The sequence below is a fragment of the Micropterus dolomieu genome, linkage group LG04, assembly GCF_021292245.1.
Source record: "Micropterus dolomieu isolate WLL.071019.BEF.003 ecotype Adirondacks linkage group LG04, ASM2129224v1, whole genome shotgun sequence".
In the NCBI taxonomy this organism is placed as follows: domain Eukaryota; kingdom Metazoa; phylum Chordata; class Actinopteri; order Centrarchiformes; family Centrarchidae; genus Micropterus; species Micropterus dolomieu.
In genome coordinates, this window is record NC_060153.1 from 15,988,017 (window position 1) to 16,013,131 (window position 25,115).

The following is a 25,115-nucleotide window of genomic DNA, read 5'->3' on the forward strand; positions in this document are numbered from 1 at the left end:
GGCCAAGCTGATCATCACTGGGATAGGAAGAACAGAGAGGTCAAAGATGTAAGGGGGGGGAGGGGACAGTGTATTACATTTGGTCTTTCTATTGGGCCTTGGAATCACAGGGCAACCCACAATACAATACTATGATGACATTTTGCTCATGATAATAATGGTTACACGATACAATTCTGCAATATGTGACTTACATTTCAAGTACCAAAAGTTGGCATCAGATTCTCAGCCTTCTTTACCTGTTCTTTGATATTCTTAGATATTTCCTGTTTTAAATCATAATTTTGCAAATGTTAGACTGCATTTTATTTGAGGTATTTAAGGTTTGTGCACAGTTTATACGGAGTTCAACACTGATATGCTTGAGAGTGGCTGCTTTTGTTAAATAGAAAAGAAAAACATTTTTATGATCCTCAAAGCGAATTATGGTATTAGTACTGAAGCTGAGGTATCATATTGGCGCCGGTATGGAACATTTTCAAACAATACCCAGCCATGTATGCATGACAGTCATGTATAATAATAAAATAAATACTCATAAAATGAAAGAAAGCAGGAATCAATCACACATTGTTTTCATTTGCTGTGTTATGACCATCTGAGCAACATGAATACATATTGCATCATTCAAGAAACAGCTATAAACCAACTTAAAGCTGAACTGACAGAAAGCAGAACAGTTCAGAGTTCAAATATCTCGAGCAACGAAAAAAAAACACTTCTGCCTTAATAATATCACTGCAGAATTGATTGGCATATTGGTGCCAGTGTATTCCTAACTTTTAGAGACAACGTATTGCAGTGAGGATTATTTATCTCACACCTACTTTGAACTGTATATGACTTTGCATTTTGCCTGCGGACATCATTGAGTGCACACAAATGAAAGCCAAAGAGCTCATATGCTCAATGAAAGAGTGGACTCACTCCTTGAAGCAGAACACAACAACGAGATGCAGGCGGAGCGGAGATGACGAGCTGATCAAACACAAGGTGGAGTGACTCGCTCAGATTAACTCTCCTCTGGCTTTTCAAACAACACTGACAGATGCATACCCCTCCGCACTCCCGTTTGTCAGAGATCTATTCCTGCACTTAAAGCAGACTCTCTCTGTCACACACACCCAAGCACATGCTTACACACACACACACACACACACACGGCTTACGCTACCTTTGTCACCTCCCACACACTGGTTATCTCCAAGGACACAAAACCCACAAGATCCCCTACCCAATTTCCACGCATGCAGTCTAAATGGAGCTGTAAGCAGGCATTAAGCCTGACGGGGAGAAAGGGAACAGGGAAAAAAAAACAACGCTGGAGAAAAGAAGGAGGAGATGGATGGAGGGAACTAGGGAGAGAGGGAGGGGAAGGAGGGAAGAAACAGGAGGTGGATTTCTACTTAACAAACTGACTTTCATCTCCGCTTTACAACATACTTACGCAGGTTTTTTTGGGGGAAGGTATGCGCTTTCTGGTTTGTGCACACACAAATGCTCCACCTCCTCACCCAGACAGAAAAAGACACAATGAACCCTCTGTACTTTCTACACTGGGGGGGGGGGGGACACGCACAAAAAAACGCACTGCAATCCCTGCCAGACTTAAGAACGTCTTGGTCGCCAGCCAAGCTATCTGAAATAATACTCCACAGCCCAGTATACTTTATGTAACTTTTTTTTTTTAAGTCAGAGATTAGAGGTGATCTCCTTTCACTGTTAATGCTCCAACCAGTCTGATTGGTGTATCTCTAGTTTGGACTGGATACAGGCCAGGAAAGGAACCACAGGCAGAAACGGGCAAGAGTCCAGGATGAAAATATATAGCTAGATACTTCAGACAGATACACATACATCTGACTTAAGCCTCCACTTGACTAATGTTTTTGTTATGTTCCATTATCTAAGGATACAGTCACACAACAGGATTATTTTTGTTAAAATGTTTATTTACATGGCTCCTTACCCCAAAAATACTAAATATAAATAAATAAATAAGTAAATATGAAAGAACACTAATTTCTACAAACTTTTAAACTTTTTAAAATATATTTCTCCTAATACTCAAGGTGCCTAAGTTTAACCATAAATGCATTCCTGCACTTGCAGATCTACTTACAGTCACTCATAATAGATATGAAAAGGTTTTGTGGGGCGGCAGAGAGCAGGCTTTTACGCTGTATAACTTCATAGAAAAGGGGATAAAGACAGACACAGGAAAGGTTGAGAGATGACAGAAAGAAACACAAAGACACACGTGCTCACAAAAAAACACACACAAGTGTTCTCCCTTTCTCAAGCAACCACACACTTTATTCAGCAGCCTGGGTTGTACCACAACTCCCACACACTTGTTCAGACCTTTGACTGATCAAGGACAAAAGTAAATCAAGTTTCTTACTCATTCTTCCCCTTCTCTTTTCCACAGAATACTGCTAACTTTGGGGGTTTTTAGTATTTGGACATACGGAGCAACGAGACAACAGGTTCTGTGGTAAGACAGCAAACACTTTTGGCTTATTTTTGCAAATGTGATTTATAAATAGGCTAGGCCTACTGCTCAGTTGTGGGAGCCAACATATTTATTTATTTTAGTGCTAATTTCAGTGTTCAGACTTAGGATTTATTAATTTGGATACACACCATTAGAAGTGATTATCTCTCCTTTCATTCCACCACATCACTGTCACAGTGAACCTTTCGCAATCTAAAGTCTTTGTGATGCACATGCACGCATGAAAAATTTAACAGGCCAAGAAGGTTTCTTCGGCAGAAATCTAGCTGTGATAACCTGGATCATCAACCTGATGTTTGAGACTGATACCACACATCATTCTTTCTCTTATGGAGCAGCCAAAGAGACAATAACCATAGCCTAGAAAAAACATTAAAAGCTTAAAATACTACCCTGATATCTGAAATAAACAGAATCCAAAACAACCTCCCCACTGGGTGACTAGCTATCTGATGTAGTCAGTCTGTCGACATGCAGGGTTAATGAGTTGCCTGACTGGCTATCACTACAAGACAGAAGCTTATCTGACCCGTGTCCAGGACAGCAGTCATGCTGTTCACAGTATTCCCATCTTGGAAATGTATGACTTTATCAAGACCTCTGCTACCACAAGGCTGAACTTATGCTTTGATTAAGTCTAAAAAAACTGATACTGATACTGAACAGATACGCTGACAAACTGACAAACTAACTGACACTCACGGACTCATTTGCAGGAGACAGAAGACAACTTGTCAACTAGGGTTGATTAGAAAACACACTTTTTTAGGTTAGCAGTGAGCAGGAGTTGCATTACGTGAACAGACATGACAGAGATTTTTTCAACAAAGAGGAAAACATCTGAAGGCCATCCGTCATTTTTGACTAATTAAGATTAAAGGGCGCTCTACCGTAATGTTAAGTCATTTACCTGCAACACTGTCAATAACCACACGTAGACCACCTGTAGTAGACTCCCCTGTCCAATTGGGTGATTATTAATTAGCTGTTGTCTAGTAGTCTTATCTTTTATCTCACGTTTGACCTTGTTGTCTAGCTGGCTTTAGCTTTAGCCATCACATCGGTGGACTATATAGCTACATAGCCTAGCTATGGCAAAATGTCACAGCAGCTGCATGTCCAAAGTGTCTTTAGAAAGTCCAATAATTGTATTGTGGTTGATAAACAAGGTGAAAAAAAACAGGCACTGATCCGGTGGAGGGTGAATAACAAGCAAATAACACTGATTGTGTTTATCAGCCAGCAGCAGCTAATGTTATGGTGGAAGCTAGGGCTGGGCAATATAGGGAGGGGGTACTATTTGTAGTAACTTAGCTTGTTTCTTATTTCACCGTTGTAATTATACTTCATTTTCCATCAGAAGTGTCATTCACTTATTGAATCCGCCTCCTTCAGTTCTCTTCACACTCACAGACCTAACATACCTCTGCTGCAAACACGTCAGCGTGCCCCACTTCTTTACGTCTCTCTCTCCCTGTCTGTTCTGGTAACTTATCAGTAGTAAGCTACGTTGTATAAAGTCGCTGAAAAAAAACACAGAACTTGTCTTCTGGACTTTTCCACCCGCTATTCCATTCAGAGCAGCATAGCTGAGCTGCATGTGGAGGAGGCGTGTTAACAACATAGCCTATCAAAACAAAAGCAACGTGGTAGCTAACGAATGACATCTGACTGGTGTGTTCACTGACGCTTTACCTGGTATACTTTGTCCACCGTGTTGCGACTTGTAACGTAATCACTGTGTTTCTCTGAAAAATGCTACAATGTGTCGGCCAACCTGGGCAGCCTACCTAAGTAAAGTGTATTTGTGGGAAGCAATGAACCGTTTTTTTCTTTTTACAAGCCAGGTCTTCAGCACTGAGTCTTCCTCCATGTGGTTGAGAGTTTGTGAGTAGACGGCTGCGTGTAGACGCAGAGGGAAGTGCGGGGTTACGCGGTGAGGGAGAGAGAGAGAAGAAAACGCTGGCAGGACTTTACGGAAACAAAAATTTATTAACTCAACATCTAACTATATCGGTATAAACGGTATTTTGTCTAATTTTATCTCTCTTTTGAAATTCTATCAGTATACCTCATTACACCGCTATACCGCCCACCCCTAGGGGAAGCAAGAGGCAGCAAGAAGGTAAAATTCATTAATTATGGTGAAGTGTCACCACAAAGTGTCAGTTCATCTTTTGTTTGTTTGTTTGATTACCTGCCATCAGGCTGTCTGTTTGTGTGGGTGAATGTGAGTTAACGTAAAGTATATTGTAAATGTATAATATGTATGGTACTGTAAAGCCCTCTTCTTCGCTCTAGGGTTAAATATACTTCAGACAGGCAAATTCACCATTTAACAACCCCTTTTTTTTAAGTGGGAAAAAGCAAGAAATTCACAGAATAGGACTTTTGGAGATGGGAGCCAAATAGCACCACTGACCAAAGCTACCGAAAGCCTTTCAGTATAGCCTAACAAGTACACAAGGTGTCTCATCATGCACTGACTTCTCCTCACACTATCTGGCATTAACAGTGGACTGTCTGTATGTCAGCTGCCCTTTGCCTGACCCAGTCACTCACCCAGAGGAAGGAGTGATTAGCAAGACTGTAGTAGCAGGAGCCCACCTGCTCTGACTCAATAGGAGCCCTCACACAGCTAGCTTACTAGAGTCAACAGAATTTTAATCACATATACAAAGACACACTTGCACAGACAAAGACCCATGTGCACACAAAGATACATAGGTGCGCACACACACACACACGGACAATTATGCACATAGGCAACGCTCCCTCACACATACTCCCTCACTGACTCTTTCATCCTAGCAGATAGATAGAAAGAGGAAGGAGGCAGAGGAGTGATAAAGGCCCAGACAGCAGTGAGGGGGGGTTAGAAGGGAGGGAGGGAGGAAGGAAGGGAGGAGGAGGAGCGTTTCCTGGAGAGACGTGGTAGGCAGGATATGCAGAAGGAGAAGGGGGGAGGGGGAAACACAGGGGTGGCTTGTTCCAAGCAGAGGTTGTGTCCTTACAGGGGCTGAGTACACGCTAGTGTCAAACAGTGGGACAAAACACTGGCTGGCCACTTCCTGATGTACAACACACTGGAGAGGAGCATGCACACTATAGTGCACCAATCTGAATACACAAGACACGTGGACTTGCACACAGACAAGCACAGACCCACATGTGCTCACATTCATGCACACAACACATGCAAAAGCAGACATGTAATTACACGCACTTCTTAAGTTGTCCTTGCAAGTGGCAGTCTGGATTCAGGTAATGAAATCCAGTTTCTGTTCTTGCAACTTCTATGGAGACAAAACCCTGGAGGACTCTACAGTATATCCTGTATGTAAGAGGATCTCTCTCTTTCTCCTTCTCAGACTTTTTTTTTTGCCAAACCTGTTTTGTTGACTGCTTCTTCTTCAGCCTGCTTGCCCCTTCAATCTCTCCGTCTGCGGCCTTTCCTTCTCCCTCTCTTTCCCTTGGCACAGTCTGGCTTGCCAGGCCTGTAATAGAGCTGCCATTGTTTGATCAAGGAAGCAACAGGAACTGTACCCTGTTAACTCAGCTCTGTGTGTGTGTGTGTGTATTTTTTTTTTTCAGGAAGGTGCAGCTCATTGTGTGTGGTTATGTATATAATGTATGGCTGCCTGCAGCGTGTGTGTGTGTGTCTGATGAGGAGTATACATTCCTCTCCAGTGAGTAGGCGGACTTTGTTTTAAGTGTAAGTAAGCATGACATTAAGCTTTATGTTGAACAAGTGCCTCCCTTCACCGCACCTTATGACTACAAACTTCCCCCATCTACTCTTAAAGGATTTGACCTCTAAACATGACCTTTCATTGCTCTAGCTTTTTCTCAAATTCATGCTCACACACGGAATTATTCAAAACCACACTGTAACATTTTATTTTCACACATGCTTTCCTTACCATGCCCTATAACCCTTTCTGTAACATTCTCTCTTTCCTTTCTCTGCTGTTAATACCCCCATCCCAAATCTCTAAATGCGCCCATCTCAAGTTGCAGAACGTGTCTCTCATGTCTGTTTGTGTGTGTGAATGCACACGTGTGATGCTCCATTAACTCTAGTGGTGACAGGCCTTTGATGCTGCCCCCGCTCCTTAATCCCAACACAGAGGGAGGGGGAGACAGGGGAGAGAGAGAGAGAGAGAGAGCTACAAGTGAAGGGGGGAGGGGGAGATCGCCAACTGGTTTGACCCGGTCAAGCTCTGCTTTAGCCACAAGCTAAAGTTCAAGTTCAATTTCAGAACTTGAACTAAAGAATGAACTAAGCACAACAGCCAGTGCCTCTTCTCTAGTTGGAGTCTTTAAAACACCTTGATCTTTGGCTTGCGCTGTTGCCTTCAGCAAATTAGGCTATTGATTTTAGGTTTTTAACATTTTTTTCTTTTGTCTTGGACACCAGCCTCAAATGAACGGTTAACCTAACCAATGACGATGGCCTAATTAATTGAGAAAACACTACATATGACAAGACAACATGTTCTATTGCTTCCTGTGGGTGTGATTAACAGAGGACCATAACATAATGGTGCACTGATATCACTTGAGAAAATACAACAGGCACTTTGGCTTCATGTCTGCAGTGATAGGTGAAAGCTGTTTTTCATCCTGTTTGAGGGGAAAAAATGGAAGCAAATCTTCTAAAGGGAGAAAAAGAAAGTCCCGCTATCTCCAGCTTCACTGAGTGCGGCCAGACACGGCCACAAAATGTGGAGGGATGAGATGGAAGTAATATAGTCTTCAACTTGGTTATGACAGACAGATCTGGATAGAATTAAAACATTCAAAAACAATGTATTTGAGTTATTGTTTCATATATGAACATCTGTTGTGTGTTTTAATAATCTTGCCTGAACAGCATAAAAACAGAATTAAAACTTGAATGCAAGTTTATTTTAAGTTTATTATAAACTCCTTAGGCACTTTTATGAATTTAGATGCTATGTTTGATCGAACATTAAAAAATCCATACTATTTAAGTGTGTGACGTTCTATAACACAGTCAGGCTTTATCCAGTAATGTCTTCATCAAAGAGTAGTGAGTATGGACATTTAATGAGTTCGTGATTGACTGTAAATGTCTAGTTTGGATAAGGATAAGGACCGCAGGCCGCTGGGTGTGGTGGAATCATTATTGTAACACAGAAGACTTCCAAAAAGGCGCTCTGCAAGCTTTGCACTCTGAGAAGACAGCTTTGACATGTGTTTACCATTTTGCCATCACACAGGGGAAGATTTACGACAATCCCCTCAACTTCTAATCAGAAGGGCATTTTTTGTTCTTCTTCTTTTATAATGTCTATCTTCTGTGAAAAAAGTGGTTGCTTCACTCTGCCAGGTGGTGTGTGTGTGTGCGCGTGTGTGTGCGTGCGCGCATATGTGCGTGCGCATATGAGTGATGAGGTATTTGGCAATCGGCGAGCAGGTTTAATAATAACTGATATATCCCTGGATGCTTTCGGACCCCGTTCCAGCTGGGAGCGGTCTGTGATGCCTCCAGACCCCAAAGTGAAAGAGAAAAGATGAGAGAGAGAGAGACAGAGAGAGAGAGACAGAGAGTGAAGAAAGCACACTAGATGAAGAAAAAGGGAGGGAAAGTGTGAGCTGACATCTGCCTGGCATCCTTTCACCTTGCATGCTCTTTGACCAATCATTCTCCCCCTCCCTCGTCTTTCATAAAGAAGGAGGAAAAATGACATCGCTCATCTGATAAAGGCAAACATCCAAACCACACAAATCCCCTCTACCCACACCCCCTCGACACCCCTGTCTGACACTTTTCCGAGGCGCTGTGTATGTGTGTGTGTTATATTCTGAGGGTGTATTTTTTTCACAGGCCTCTGGTCTCACACAGAGAGACGTTGAGATGAACCCAGTGCCTCTGCCAGGTTTCTACTCACTGAGAGATATTGAGGCGTCTCACACTCTCTAGCTGGCTGGCTCTGGTTGGGTGTGCGCATGTGTGTGTGCGCGTGCACACACACACACGAGAGAGAGAGAGAATCCAAAGTCTAGGGATGCCTAGATACGTCTGACTCTCACACACAACTGAGAGAACAGTATAGAACATTACACACATTGCCATGTTGTTGTGTACTTTGCAGACACACAAATACACACACACACACACACACACACACACACACAGAGTAAAGACAGAACCATAACAGCATGGTCTCCAACAGTGCCTCTTTGACAGATTTAAGTAAATAGCAGCAAACAAGCGATTATTTTTGGCAGACCAGGCTGCAGCTCATTCCAAGAACTGGGGAGGTCCAATGGGAATGGAGGGAGATGAAATCACATAAACAGATGTGATTAAAGTCAATATCATATGTGTCATTACTCATTCAGCCGATGTAGTCCTTCACTCTTCCACACTCATACAAAAGCGAGCAGACACAAAGCTCTGCTCTTTACTGTTTGCTGCTACTCTCTCATATGGGGCTCTACTTTCATTGCCATTTATGTTCAATCTAACCCTCAGAACATTTAACCAAAACAGCACTGAGTCTAAAACTAGGAATGAACAGTTAATTGCAATCTTATCAAAACTGCAATATGGCCTTCTGCAATTTTCAAATAATATTTTAAATTACATTTTGTCGTGCTGCAGCGATATCCTGGCCTACACATCATATTCTACAGACTTAAGGAAACATCTTTGTTTGGAACAGATCACACCATAATCATTTAGTCTTTCAATGAAAATGAGAATGAATACATAAAAACTATCATTCCTTCCAATATCGCAAATCATATCGCAATTACAATATCAGTCAAAATAATCGCAATTAGATATTTTTTCATAATCGCACAGCCCTAGGCTCAACAGACAGCAAGGTCTCTAAATCTGCGACATGGACAGAAAAGCAGGATGACGATAATGCTCCACAGACAACATGTGCGTGTTACTATACACATGCTTCATGCATTGAAACTAACCACTTGGGAATTCATCATGTTCATATTCGTTCTTTCAAATACGCAACATGAAGCAGTGTGGAAGGGCAGCAGGATCAGTGTGGGATCTGCAGCTGACATAGTCAAGTTGACCCACTATAAGTGGATTTATAATCCCCGAGTGGATTTGAACTGTGTTTACTGTCACGGCCGTGTCTGTGTGTGTGTGTGTGTGTGTGTGCTTACTTGAGTGTGTCTGCACAGCTGCATCTGTTTCCATTAGTCACTAACTCTTTTGTCCATATTGCTTTTAGATCATAAGCCACTAATCATATTGCTAAAGGCTAAAGCACAGTGCTCTCCTCATACATGTAATGGAATTATCACTGACATACAGTAGGTGCTTTATTCATTTTTGTACTTTTGGATGGGGAAGTCTACTATAACAGTACAGTGTTGCACAAACACAGATGTACAATACACAATCACAGTGTGTTCTGGCTATGCCCCGGAGAGGCTAAGCTGCTTTCCAACTGAGGGAAGCTCTGATACTGTCACCAGTCGATTAATCAGCCATTACCAACGCCAGGCCAGGCCAGAGTCTCATGCTAATATGGCTCTGCCACATAATACACACTGATAAGTCAGGGTGTGCAGGGTCAAATGGAGATCAGACCACTGCTAGAGCGGAATGTGCCATGACCCTAAATGTTTGGTTGAGGCAAGAGTCAACTTAGGTAAATCAAATCAAATTCAAATTAGGTACAGAGAAGCTGGAGTTCAATAATGGGGACAGATGGAGGCGCAGGTGACAGTCTGAGCACTTGAAGCTAATTTTCTGGAGTCAGGAAGTCGTAACTTTACATCCAAAGGAGCTTAAACATGCATGTACAGTATGTGTGTGTTGTTTGTTGTTGTGTTTTATTGGACCACAATGGACAAGATAAAGTAGATGAAGTATAACTTGTTAAAAATTGAGGCCGATTCTTACAGCCTAAGAAATAGTGTTTAGATGAGCAAACATCAAACAACCTCAACATCAAACTTAAACTTGCCTAAAAACCTATCTTAGTTTATAATGTGCACAACAGGAAAAGCACAACTAAGATGATGATTTCACAGTTCATTTGGGAAAGGTAAAGGTACTATACTTCCATACGCACTCGGCTGCCAGCGAAGCCAAAGTTTAAAGATCAAGGTGCTGTGAGAGAAATGATATAGGATTTTCTGCCGCAGTCCACCTTCTAGATTTGCACGGGATGACGTCAACAAGTTTAAATCTGGGGGAAATCTTCTCATGTTTGTTTACTGAAAAGCTCACGGATCATTAAGGAAAGTCAAGGCAGGAAAAAAAAACAGGTATAGAAGTAAAAATAGGTTAAAATAAAGGCTAAATCTGTACAAGGTGCTTCTGGGCTTGTGAAGGAGGACATAATCTAATTAGTTCTATTACAACTATTTAAGGACCTAAACGTGAAATTACTAAGTCTGGGTTGGGATGGTAAGGAAAGAAGAATTAGAGGCTGGGGGAGATGCATTTAGCAGAGGGTACTGGGTCTGCAGTGATAACATAGGCAGACTAGTTGAAGGCATATTTTGGGTCAAAAGGTCAAAATAGCAGATGGTAGCATGTGGTAGGCCCTACTACTTATCAGCTAAATTGGGTTTATAGAAGAGTCACATTTAGAAGTCATTAGAAGACTTAAAAGTTCAGTTAAAGAGACTTAATTAGATTTCTGAATGCAAGTGGACTTTATACAAGTGAAACGTATCAAACATGAGATAAAATGGGCAGGGACGAGCTGTGGTAGTTGGCAGTAGCAATGCCTGTGCCACCCAGACAGAGCCCTCAGGGAAAACATTTACTGGCCCCTCACTAACACCTCAACGTGTGTGTTTGTGTGTGTGAGAGAGAGAGACAGAACGTGTGTTTGTGTGTGTCTGTGAGAGTGAGAGTGTACATTTATTGGCCCCCTGCTGCCACCTCTGGAGAGGAGCCGTCCAAGTGCTGAGTGACACACGCTGCTTAGTGTCTTAATGGAGGGAGAGGAGGGCCAGCCAAACCACAGCCTCTAGACTGGGATCTCACAGCCTATAATTATGGAGAGATGTTAAAGTCACTGTGTGTGTGTGTGTGTGTGTGTGTGTGTGTGTGTGTGTGTGTGTGTGTGTGTGTGTGTGTGTGTGTGTGTGTGTGTGTGTGTGTGTGTGTGTATGAGAAAGAGAGAGAAATGGAGAGGCAGGGAGATATGCTACATCCTTCTCCTAACAATAGCAATTGGAACCTAGGTGAGTGTGTGTGTGTGCCAATGGACCTCAGTACCTTTATTATGTGTTGTGTGTGTATGTGTGATTTCTGCACAGCAGTGTGTATCAGTACCATATGTCTCCTGCTGTTCCAGCTGTGGTGGTGCTCTCACTCACACACACACACACACACACACACACACACATCTACAAAAAGAAGAAATGAAAGTTGTTGGGAACTGGAGCTGCGTTCAATTAGGGTAACCACATATTTACAAACAGTGGGGGGAAAGCTGCCTCTCTGTGACTCATCAGCCAAGCGGCACACTTGCACTTTTGACTCCAGGCCTGCCTCTCCCAAATGCACAGCTAAAGAGTGAGGGAGGAAACGAACAGAGGGACAGAGGGAGAGAAGGAGGGAGATGACAGGGTGTGGACAGAATGAAACAACACACACGCATGCTGGCTGTACATGTGTGAGCAACCGCATAAACAAACACATCTGTGTGCACACAAACACTTTTCACATTAAATGAGCTCATTTAAACTCCTGTGGTGCGAACAAAAGCACACACATCCACACAGAACCTGCCTTCTTTTTGAAAATGACTGATAGCCTCAAAACACTACACATACAGTGTAGTAGGAAAGAGAAAAAAATGTTGGAGCCTCTAACCTATTATATGGAAAGGTCCAGCAAATGCTACAACTACAACCTGAGCTTACTGGTAGAGTGCATGTGGCAAACATGAGAGCACATCAAAGAGACAGAGCACAGCAAAACCCTGGCCTTGTTCTTTCTCCCAGACTGTCAGTGCCTTGAGAGAGAGCAAACGGAGGCGCAAGGCCTTAAGTGTGAGTGCAGTTTGTCTTGACTTGACCTTGGTGTGTGTGTGTGCATGTGTGTGTATGTGCGCATGTGTCTGCGCGCATCTGTGTGGCGAACCACATCAAAGAACGGCGGAGTGGCTCAGTTGTTGTGACCTCTAACCCTGGCATGCTCCGAGACAGAGGGAGGGTAGAGGAGGAAGAGAAAAGAGCGCAGTCAAACACACATACACACACACACACACACACACACAAGGAAAAGGGTGGGATACGCTGCGCAGCCTCTAAATTTACAACAGCTAGAAAAACAACCACGGATAGAGACATAGCAATTTGTCTTGTTAACTTTTATAGGGACCTGTGAGCAGCAGCACACAAGTAAATCATTAGGAAACATGTATGCGCACACAGTAAAACAGTCACACAGACATTCCTGCCTCCTCTCTCCGCTCTCTGTGCATCTTCCTCTGTGGTACAGCCCATCCCGTTGAACCTGACCGTCTGTACTGCAGCCTCTCCTTGGTTCATTTAATTGCAAATGCTGAGAGTGATTTGACTTTGGTATGAACATGGAGGACAAATGGATGAGTTTCTCAGCCCTTGGATGAGCACTTTAGCTCTCCCTCTCTCTTTTCAACATTAAGTGAATTCTTCAAAGGTGATCTCTCCTCTATATCTTCGCTGCATTTATTTTTAGCCGACGGCGGATATAACTTAAGTCCTTGACAAAACATCAAACACTGATTTAACATGTGTGTGCATGGCGTATGAGTCACTGGATCAGCGTATGTGTGAGTGTGTTTTAACATGTTTGTCCAACCTGCAGTAAATGAGTCATTCCCTCTGTGTGTAACTGCACTCGCACGTGTCTGTTCGTGTGCGTATTTTCTGCGTGTGTCACAGCTGAAATAACTTAGAGCTCCATGCATTTCAGCTATGCTGTCACGGCCCATTATAAAGTTCCTTCTATACACGCACACACACAAACTAATGAAAGCACTTCTGAATAACGCTCAGTTGAGAGCAAGAATACCCCAGTCGAGTAATCATAGCTGTAGAGAACTGCAGTTAAACTTGCTCTCTGATCACTGTAGTACTTAGCTACAGTTACAAAAAAATTACGTCTTGTGCAGGTGTTGACAGCATGGATGTTTCTACAAGTGCATGTATGTGTGTGCACTGTGCAGTATAGCCAATCTCTGTGTACCCGTGCTGTATATATGCTCACGCACATATATGACTACATGTTTGTGTGTCTTTGTGTGTATATAAAGCAGCCCTTGACAGCCATTGGGGGCGGCGGTGGCCCGACCGGTGTGTTTGCCTTGGCAGCGATTCAGCATTCCACATTCCTCTGTGATATTCAGTACTGTGACCTCAGGAAACCCGCCCTTCAACGAAGCCACTCACGTTCCTCCCCTCTCTCTGCAGCCTCTTTCTCTTCTCTCTCTCCCTCACCACCTCCCCACTTGTCTGTTTCACTGTTTCCCTCCCTTCCTCTCTATCATTAACTCCGCCCCCTTTTCATATCTGAACTTGGGAAGTCATCTGTCACCTCCCCTCCCCCAACACCCACCCTCCGTTTATTTTCCCTCCTCTCTAAAAGTTTCTCCTCTACGTCCCCCCTCTTTTTCTGAAAGAGGTCCCCTGACAAGGCACCTTTCTCATTGCTCCAATACACATCTCACTGCTGTCATTGAGAATTTCCAACACTGTCACAGTCACTCAATGTATCACTAGGATGCATATTTCTCCTTTATTAGGAACTCTTTCTGCATTCGCAGCACAGCCAGAGTCCAGAAGGAGTTATTCCCCAGTCTCCCACCCTCTTTCCTTCTTTGTCTCATTCTCAAGACTTTCATTCCTGTCACTGGGAGCTAAAGAAGATAACTACATAACGGATGGTATTTGTACTATTTGTGAGACCAACTGGTTTCCTGATCTATCCTCCTATAACAAACTTTTTTATCTATCTTGTGGTGTGTCCACAGACTCCTCCTCCGACACCGCCCCCTGCTCTTTAAGGCCATGCCCACATGCCCAGAGAGACATTTCACCTGAGATGACCCTACGCCCAGGGCAAGGCGGTTCCTCCTCCCTCCCTGCTTGCCTGCCTCATTCCTCCCCCTCTTAGCTTGGGCAGTAAACTACTACACATACTTAAAACACATGGCCGCCACACCTGCCACTGAGAGGCAGAAGGCTGAGAGAGCGACAAAGAGAGGGAGACCAGAGGAGACGCGATTAAAGGCAAGGTCTGAACTCTACTGTGCCAAAAAAAGTAAGAAAAGAAACTATCAGCAGGTTTGGAGGCCCAAACAAACCTGTCACTGCATGCTGAAAAGAAAGACAATCTAATTATATTCAAGGCTGTATATTTCCATTACTTCACACAATAAAAGAACTGACAGATATCACGTAAAACATGAAAGCTATGAAGTTAAACTGAGACATAAGACAAAGTCACATAGAAGACAGTGACACATTGTTGTGCTGAGAAAGATACTTCAGACAGAGTGAGCTAAAATCCAAGAGAAGTAGAGAAGAAAGATAACCATCGTAGACAGTAACATCCCCTTCCTACACCCCATGCAGGCCTCCCCGTGTTATAATGTAGCTATCCTCTGTGTGCAGTGTGTGGTTGACCCACATACAGTAGAGAGGAGCAGAGCAGGGGTGAATTAAGGTAAAGGGTGGAGCAGCCAGTCAACCCTCTTATCTGCCAGTCAATGTGACACTTTCCCCTATCTCAAGTGTACCTTTATATGGCGTGAGTGTGCAGCAACAACCCCTGTAAACCACTGAAGTCATAAAAATAAACACAGGAGAGAGAAAGACAAAGAGAAAGCAAAATTGAGAGAAAGAATGATACTGACTTACATAAAATCTTGTAGGACGTGTGTGTGTGTGTGTGTGTGTGTGTGTGTGTGTGTGTGTGTGTGTGTGTGTGTGTGTGTGTGTGTGTGTGTGTAGAAGTATGACAGATGAGGACAGCCTACATCTTCAGTTAAAGCTATCCTACATAAACATGGCTGTAAGGCTGCACTCAGATGCTAATACATCAAGAGAAATAAACAGTTAAAAGTACATTTGAGGGGTGAGGTCGAAATTAAACATGTTTAAGTGTGCGTGCATGGTGTACATGTGTTGCCATACCTTTATGTATTACGTACAATACATAGTTTGGAGCATTTGCAAAAAGGTACAAGATTTTTCATGGGAATTTCAAAACTTTGTGTGCATACAATTAACAGGACTCAGAACATATGTATGTGCATATGTGTCGTTGTGGGGAGGTGTGTGTGTGCGTGTGTGTGTGTGTATGCACACATGTGTGTTGAAGACTATGAGTGAGCGTATGTGTGTGTGTTTCGGATTAAGAGCTTCACCCCTGGACCTCGAAATTAGATAGAGGATTAGCGGGACACATCCGCCACCTGGCATTATAAGCCCCGCAATTACAACAACAACTTTTAATCAACAACAGCCACACATGTGTCACATACAGTCAGATCTCAGCAACTCATTCATCTTCTTCCTCATCCTTCTCTCTCTCTCTCAGGCTGTCATTGGGCTGACTACATAATAACATCAGGCCAAGTAGAGGGCAGCTGTATGCTAGTTTTTAGGCTGATCATGACCCACTGTATTAATAAGGATCAGCCCAGATTGGAACTTGTTAGCACCGTGCGCTAGACAAGGATTTCGTTTCCAGAATGACTTACTTGGCACAAGACTAGGAAATAGGACGTGAAGCAGTTGCCACTAGGCTAGGAGGTAGCATCCCATTAGCACCTGTGCAAGGCATTTACCATCCAAAGAGCATGGCACTATGCTAGGAGTCACTAGTGTTTTTTGTTCAAGGCCAGTTAAAATGGGGGATACTTGCTGACCACTGAAGCCTAAAAATATAGGTTAACCAATTTCGACATGTAAATCACATTTTAATACAGTAATTTCATTTTGCTATGCTCACTGCACATACAGAGCTACCTATAGCCTCCAAGGTTTCCGTTGTCCTGCGGTGGAGGCTGTCACGGTGAAGGGAGGTGGTGTTCAATCTGTATGGATACGTTGCGCCAAAGAAATAAAAAATAGTAAGGGCAACCAAACCCTTGAAAATTCTGCTCTATTTCATGGCCAGCGCACAGTGGGGATGAAGACACAGCAGGCTAGCAACCAAACTAAACACAAACAGCAGCCAGGCACCATGAAAGGAAAAGAAATCATGTTCTTTTTCATGCACACCTCCAGTTAAACATGCTAATACACACATACAAAAAAGTCCTCCTGTGATTAAGAGGCAGTTTAGCCCATAAAGTGAGTGAGTGGAAAAAAAGAATTAAGGATTCACTGCTAATATGCCAATAACCAAGACTCATACATGTACAGTATTATGTAGTATGTACAACACACTTTCCGGACTTCATTACATATAATAAAAAAAATGTACTTGATTCAGAGAATCAGATCTCATTGGAGAGAAGAAACAAAGAAAAAAGACGACCATTTTAAACCCAGGTGGAGAAAAGGCCAAAATAAAACCTTCAATCAAATGAAAATAAAGGAGGGAACAAAGAGAAAAGGAGCACAGCTCTGCATTTCTTCTTTATTAACAAGCAGCATTTCCATCCAACATCTCAGATAGCAATCTACCACAAATTAGGACCAGATTACTTTAATTGACCATCATGTTGCTTTTAAAGATGAAGTGTCACCTTGATTTACCACTACTCTCTAAGAAGGTGGCAGCAAAAGAAGGAGCAAGAGAGGGAGGGAGGGGAACAGAATGATATGACTATAAGAGAAAACAAATAAGACGAATAGACAAAGCTAAACAGAGTATCTGAGAGGGAGAGGGAAACAGAGAGAGACAGAGAGAATAGGAGGAGGGTAATTGCAGGAAAGGGGGCTCATTAGTCCGTCACTATCCTCAATCTAACCCCCAATTTTAGGTCAGGAGGAAAACAGAGAGAGACTAAAGTGGAAAAAAGAGAAACAAACAAGGATGGAGCAACTTAATAATACTCCATCTCCTGTTTACGTAGTCTCAAACTTTTCTCCCCCTGTTCAACTTTCTACCTCTGGCCTCTTTACACTAGCTGGCAGCGCTGAGCGGGCACACGGCCGCAAGCACCGTCATGGATCAAACACCATATCTCCTTACACACCTCGCATGACAAATCCACTGTCTCCCTGCCACACGCTGAACTCACTTAAGAGTGAGGAAGAAGCACTGACTTTGTCTTCACAAAGAGGGGAGGGAAAAAAATACAGTGGCAAAGAAGTGGTTAAAAAGCAGATGAGACCAAGCAATCAGGGAGACACAATACAACGTGACTAAACTGTCCATAAACCCCTCTGCAAATTTGCTTGTTAATCTGAACCCAAGCTCAGGCAAAGTGTACACTGCTACTTTCATCAAGTGGGGACCTACTGTAGCAGTGATTGGCCTGAGACCAATTGCGGATACTGACTCATAGTTTAAGAAAGCAGGGTGATGAGATATCCATTCCTTCCCTGCAGAGTCAATGTGTTGCCCTACCCACCCTTTGTGCAGTTAAGATCTGGAATGTACTGTACAGACAGCAGCAGAATTTTAGTCAAGCTATAATATAGAGTCCCTGTGAGTTGGAGACAGAGTGCTGACTAAATTGCCTTTTTGTATTGATAATATAAAAAGGTGAGTCACATCCAATTTTTTTATTTAATTCACAATGTCAAGCACCACTTTTAGCTTCTGATGGTGTGCTGTAAGTCTTTAGAAAATAAAGCTGAGAAAGTGGCCCAAAGTGTTGCAGGATTTCAAAAGGTATCTGGAGGAAGCCCAAAAAAATACAAACATGTACAAGGGTGCAATTTCTATTTAGCATTCAATTCACAACAACAAATCACATTAGGAATGAGGTGCATCACCTGCTTGTTTTGTTTGCAATTAAACAGGGTGAAGCAGATGACCATACATTCACTTTCACAAAGGAAGCCATGCACTCACACACAACCACACCCACACACACTTTGTGGAGAAAAAAGTATTCTGTTGAAAAATACAACAAAACAATAACCCCTCATGAATGAATTTCAGTTCTCGGTCTACTGACGGTTTTCAGCATCAGTCATAGTAACATATTGCTTCAACAGATGCATGGTGCTGTGCATATCATAATCATGCATTTAAATGTTATAGATGTTTTGGCAAGACATTCACAGCCAAATGTGTGCAGCTGAATATTTACACACCACAGGAGAAAGGCATTGTACCAAAAAACATATATGCTCATATATTATACATTGAAAATGTATCTCTATGCTGTCCCTCCCCCTCTCCCTCTCCCTCTCTCTCTCTCTCTCTCTCTCATGTGGGAGGCAGGACTGGGCACCCAGCCATGCCACATCAATATGCGTACTGGTAAAATGCTTCCCCCTGCTTCCCCTGTGCCGCAGTCGCCGATGCCTGCAGCTGAGGATGCGGTGGCTAATGTCACTGGATATGGCAGGTCATGTCAGCTGGTAGTTAGTTACCAGAGGTTAGCAAGTTAACCCTCCCAATGCAGTCATGGCAGGCCAGAGCCAGGCTGGCCATGTCGGAGCAACCGGCCGCAGCGACAACCCGTTGACGCAGCCAGCCAGCGCCACCCTGGAGGCACCTTGGATTCTACCCAGGCAAGGTTCCCTGGGAGCCTTGGTTGCCATGGTGCCAGCCAAATTTGGGTCCAATAAACGTGAGGGGAACAGGAGGTGGGCTAGGGAGGGGGACTTTCGGGTGGCAAGACAGAGGATTGAGAGAAAGGGGGGTGTTCCCTGAGTGCTATGGCAACCCTAAAAGCAACCCTGTGGTTCTAAAGGAGTCAAATACAAAAGACCTGTTTAAATAAAGATATATTAATGGAAGGATATTGAAATAACATCATTGATAACCTATAAAAGACAAGCGGCAACAGAGAAATTGAGAGAGTACGTGTGCTGGACGCTGCCGATAACCCACACAAAGGGGTTTTAAATGAGTCTCTTGGCAAGGTGAATGACAAGATGAACGTATTTGTCTTCTACTACTCTGAAGTTTGAACTGAAAATAATAAAGCTCAGCTGTCAGATCAGTCAAGTTAACGTGACAGATGGACATCTCATATCTTACTCCACAAGGCCACTGTTATCTCTAGATGTGCTCTCAAATGATTAAAAAGGAGTAAGAATTGTTAACATCAGCAGGTGCAGCACAACTAAACTGAACTGAAGAAAGCTGAATTAAGGCTTTGCAGAGTTGCATCTTTGAAAGATGCAGCTCTGTCTTGGCTTCTCTGACCTGCTCTTTCTGTCAGAATTCACCAAGTGGTTGGAGGTGACTTAACTCTTGATCTCTATATTCATAAATTCATCTCTTAATTAAAAAGTTTGTATGATGGAAATGCACAAAATGACTTTTTAGCACTTAGTTTACACCTTGCTCCCCTGGCCAACAGGCAGACGGGCTGAATTTTGAACAGCTGAAGCAGAGAGCGATGCACAGCACCTTGCTTTGGCCGGTTCACCGCGGTGGCCCTGAGACCCCAAGACGAGGCTCTTTCCAAACTCTCTCTCTTTCATAAAAAAAGACCTGCTGCTTGGACTGTAAATCATGCAAAATAGAGCATAGCACTTTGTCTGGAAAACATAACCGTGTATAATAAGCAGACGGAGACATATGCACATATGCACTCTCACACACATGCACGCTTGCGCGTACATAAGCCTTGCCAAAAGCACACCACCCCCTACACTGCTTTGTACTAGACACACAAACACACACTGTCATCGGCCTATCCCACAGTTCTAACCCCCAAAACACAATCCTTCACTGAATCCAAGCTAGTGATAAAGAACAAACAAAAACACACTATTTCTACCCCCCACCAAACCCCACTCATTAAGACTATGTCCACCTCCCACCTGCACTGCACCCCCTCCAAACTCGCACAAACACGAACGAACACACACACACATCCACATACGCCATTCCTCTCCAAACTCATCCTGTTATCTAAACAAGCGCCGTCCCTCTCGTCAGCGTCAGTGGGTTCCTTTCTGTCTCCTCAGAGAAAAGAGAGACTCTCCTGTTCACAGATGAATGGAGTCTTTTGATGAAGCGCCGAGCCTTGTTTACTGCCACTCCATTTATTTACCGGCCTGTTTTTCAAGTCGTCATTGAGGGACACTCTACCAACCCCCCCACACTCCTCACCCGCTCAACCTCACCCGCCAACCCCCTCCAACTCATCCTCTACTTAACTACCCCCCCCTAAACACACACATGCACATATACACACTACCCCCCCCCCATTCCCATGTTGTTCCCTATCCCGTTTCATCCTGCTTTCTTCTCTCCGTCTAGTGTCCTAGATCTGTGTCCAAACTGATTTGAAGCTTACTCGCTTACACAGACGCATGCCAAATTTGATTCTCTGCATTCTGTTGTGCTTCTCAGCAAGCTTGCTCATTCGCCCCCCCACCCCACTTTCTGTCTTCTCTAAACCGCTCTCCTTCTCACGGTGTAACAAACACCAAACAATGCCCTCATGAAGGTTGTCTCTCAAGAAGAGCAAGTGGCCTGGTGCAAAACAGCTCCAACATTTTTTACTAAAGGAAATATGGTAAAAATGCACATATGATGAGTAAAATTTCAACCAGAAAACAAAAACGTGACCAAACTTAATCAGTGGACAAATGAAATGGGAAAATCTTATAAAGTGAAGGCAATACATTTACAAAACAAAAGAGAAACTGAACGGCAATCAAGCCTCACAGCCCATATAATAATGCTTCCACTGAAAATATATTATATCAAAAAATTTTAATATAGCCTCTGATCAAATATGAAATTTAAAGAAAGTGTTAAAAAGGCAGGATGCTAGTCTTATTGAAGATATATCAACCGAATAGCTGGTGGCAAAACATCTTTGCATACTAAATGAAACATCAGCGAATTAAAAAAAAAATAACTCAGTCAAGGCTCACAGTCCCATGATGGCCTGCTTTCATGAAAAACAAGGATAATGGTCCTATTGAGCACTAAAATGTTTGTGCTTACAAGTTATTATACATTTTTCTGTAGCTGCAAACAGGAGTCCAGGGTGCTAATGAGACTAGGGGAGGGCATTCATTTGAACCCTAAAGAGGAATAAAAGAAAAGGGGAACAAGTGAAAGAAAGAAAAGAAAAGAGAAGAAAGAGAGGATCAGAGGGAGGAGGTTGGCAGGGACTGTGTATGAAAATTTGGCGTCTTCCATACAGAGATAGCATCGTGCCAAAAACGGCCGCCGACACAACTCCTCTCAACTCCTCTTTCTCTTTCGGAGCATGAGCATTAAACTCGCCCACTTAATCATTTCTTTATTCTTCAACCCCCATGTGCAAAATAAAATGAAACAAGTCTTTTTTAAATAATTAATTATGAATATATTAATTATTTATTTAAAAAAAAAAATATCAATATTGACCTAACTTTTCAGCAACAAAAAAACTCCAAAGCCACTCTTTATATGGAAAATGACTATGGGAAAAACTGAATAAAAAGAACAAAAAGGAAAGTAATGCTGCACTGGATTTAAAACGTTGTATTGTGACTCTCATTCTAGCATGACTATAGCTGTGTGCTGCTGAATAGCGTTGTTAGCCAGAGTTAGCAGACGATGCCAGGGGCTCGCTGTGAGTGCAGCCCGGTGAATAAGCCATGTTCCATGGCTCTCCCTGGCTTCTGGCTGGCCTGCCTGATAGTGAGCATTGGCCACTGCACTCTTTCTCCTGCTCCTTCTCCTCCTCCTCCTCCTCCTCTCTGTCTCTCTGAGGTCGGGAAACCCTCCTGAGTGGGTATATGGTTTTTGGGGACAGACACATTTCATGGTTGGCGCCGCTACAAAAGCTTGAAAAGAGACCCGGCACTGGGAAGACACAGTATTAATACAGACAATACCACCCCCTCGCTGCTTCTTACTCTCTCTTTTCTCAATAACCTCTTTCTTTCCTTCTTCTCCTTTCTCTCCCCTTCTTTCTCCCCTTTCCTTGCTCTCTCTAGGTTTTCTTTCCAAATAAAAAATGTAAAAAAGCCCACTCAGCTCAAGTAAACAATGCAGTTTTTATCAGTGCGTGTTTAGCTTTGCCTACACCCATTTTTATTTGACAATCGTTAATGTGTTTTAATGTGTAATTAAATCTCAACAGTAGGTATTAGACTGGGCTCAGCAGCATGTGAAAATGCCCTTTTTTCCTTCAGACAAAATGAAAAATTGCTAAGCATTTATATAAATACCTTCCCATAGAGCAGATAATCATTTACTGCACTATTTATTTTTTATAATAATAAGAATAAGAATAAATGTATTTTGATGGATCCATTACATTAGATTAGATTAATATAACCTTCATTTTGTGGAGATACAAATTACTACACAAACAAGGTAGCTGAAATTCAAAAGGAAAAATGGTGTATTAAAGTGGAATACCACAAAGGACAACAAGGTTTGTACCATTAGTAATGAAGAAAACATGTGCAATAATTAACTAGACAGTGGGATAAGATTTCTGTCTTCCACCATGAATAACTGCAGAAAATAAAGCTGGAAAGTGTCAATTCCTCTGCTTTTCTACCTGTGTTGCCTTTATAAAGGGGAGCTTCTCCTGAGGAGAAACAGGAAAAACATGACAGCTGAGTTCATTCAAAAATAAAGAGGAGCTGAGAGAAAAATGGATAAAAAGAGCCATATAGCACAAACTGCCTCATTTGTCTGTTCCACCACGATGATGGCCTCCCGATTTCACTGGAATAATCTGTTTACCTCATATCTCCCAATGCTAAAACTACTCACACAAAAGGGAACAGATGCGGGTAGACCAGAAATGTTCAGGGGTTTTACGCTCTCCCGAGTCAGGCACAGCCAAAGAAACTGAGGCTTATGATCGTTATGTAAAAACCAAAAAAGCAGGGAGCTGTTTCTAGGACAAAGGCACCGTATCGTGGAGCATGCCAGTTTTCACTGGTCAATTTAATGGGAGACCAAACATAACAACATTGTCTTTGACTCGCCTTCCTCATGTTTTTTTATTTCCCCTAGAGTCTGCTTGTGTCATCATGGTCTCATGAGATAAATGCAGACCCTGCGGTTTTGGACCAATATATGTACGTCTGTGTCACCCCAATGTTCGCGTCTCTGTGTGTGTGTGTGAGCATGTTCTGGAGCGAATGAGCACACAACAGGGCTCTGGCTAGCCTGATACCATTAGCTACCCAAATACACAGACTTTTTTCTGAAGCCAAGAATAGTGTGAGAAGACTCCCTCTCACTCCGTCTCTCTAATGTGATGGGGCTCTCCCTCCATGTTAACCCTTAAGATTTGATATGTAGCCACCTCTATATGCCTCTGATGCCAAGCAGAAAGACAGAGATGCACAAAAGATGATGCAAGCCCAGCTAAGCGAGGGCCATCCGCGAACGTTTACGGATGCGAAAGCCGCTCTGCGTGTGGAGAGCTTTTCTTAGCCGGCGTGGGCCCCGTTCCCACCACACACAATACAAAAGCCTCAGACCGACTCCCTCAGTGTCGAGATTTCATTTAATCAAAACTCAATGCTTACTTCACTGCAGAGGGTCATCCTGAGCTTTGCACACACACACACACACACACATAAAAACACTTACACACACAAGGACAGTCCCCTCAACCCTTGTGATGTCATGGGAGCCGGAGAAGAGATCCAGGAAGTAATTAACAACAGATTATTTTCACAGGGAAAAAAAGGGAATACTGAGCCACGGAGCAGTGGGAACCTGTGGAATCCATCAGAGTAACATGTTGCGAGCCATTCATCATGTCAGCCATGACTGTCCGGATGCCTCTCTTTTTCTCAGCTTTACTCTATCTTTATCCCCTGTTCCTACTTTCCCCCTTCTTTCTTCCACATATCTGTTCTTTCCCCCCCATAAATCCAGAATACACAGAGAGTTTTCCTCAGTGATGAACACAAGTGGGTTTTTTATTTGTGAATCCTTCCTGTGGTCAGTGAGTTGGCTGGGAAGGGGATGGGGGGTGGCCATAGCGCTAGGGTTTCTCTGGGCTTTCTCACAGAGCCGTCCAAGGCATTACTAGTGCTATAGCGAGAGGGAGGCGGGATCTGGCACCGTGGAGCGTGGAGTGTGGAGCGGTCATGGCAGAAATGGCACGGCGAGCACATTTCACACCTCCCTCGGAGTGACTGCAAATTTCCTGTACTGCACTTTTGATTGGAAACACATTTGAAACATCTTTTCATGATCACACTTATGGCATACAAAGGAAAGAAAAGTAAGAAAAAAATAAAATAAAAAGTAGTAGGAATTAGGTCCAAAATATGACTAAGTGCGCTGAGCTAACTTTGGACCTCACAAATGTTTTTTTTTAATCTTCCATTTTTCCAACCTTGAATAAATCAGAAATGTGCTGAGTTTAAGCTAAAACAGCACAAAGGTTATAAATCAAACAGTCAGCTGAACACTGTGAGAAGCAGCTTAATGATTTCTCCTCAGATGGCATACAAGTGGACCCACCTATGCAGTAGTCAGACATCTAAACCAGTACTGTGAACTAAGCCTGTA

General features: G+C 43.0%; 1 protein-coding gene across 13 annotated transcripts in view; it reads right to left on the minus strand.

Annotated features, from left to right (window-relative positions):
* The window catches only part of LOC123969984 (nuclear factor 1 X-type-like), a 109,129-nt gene that overhangs the window by 44,791 nt on the left and 39,223 nt on the right, over nucleotides 1-25,115 (minus strand). The window lies entirely within an intron of this gene.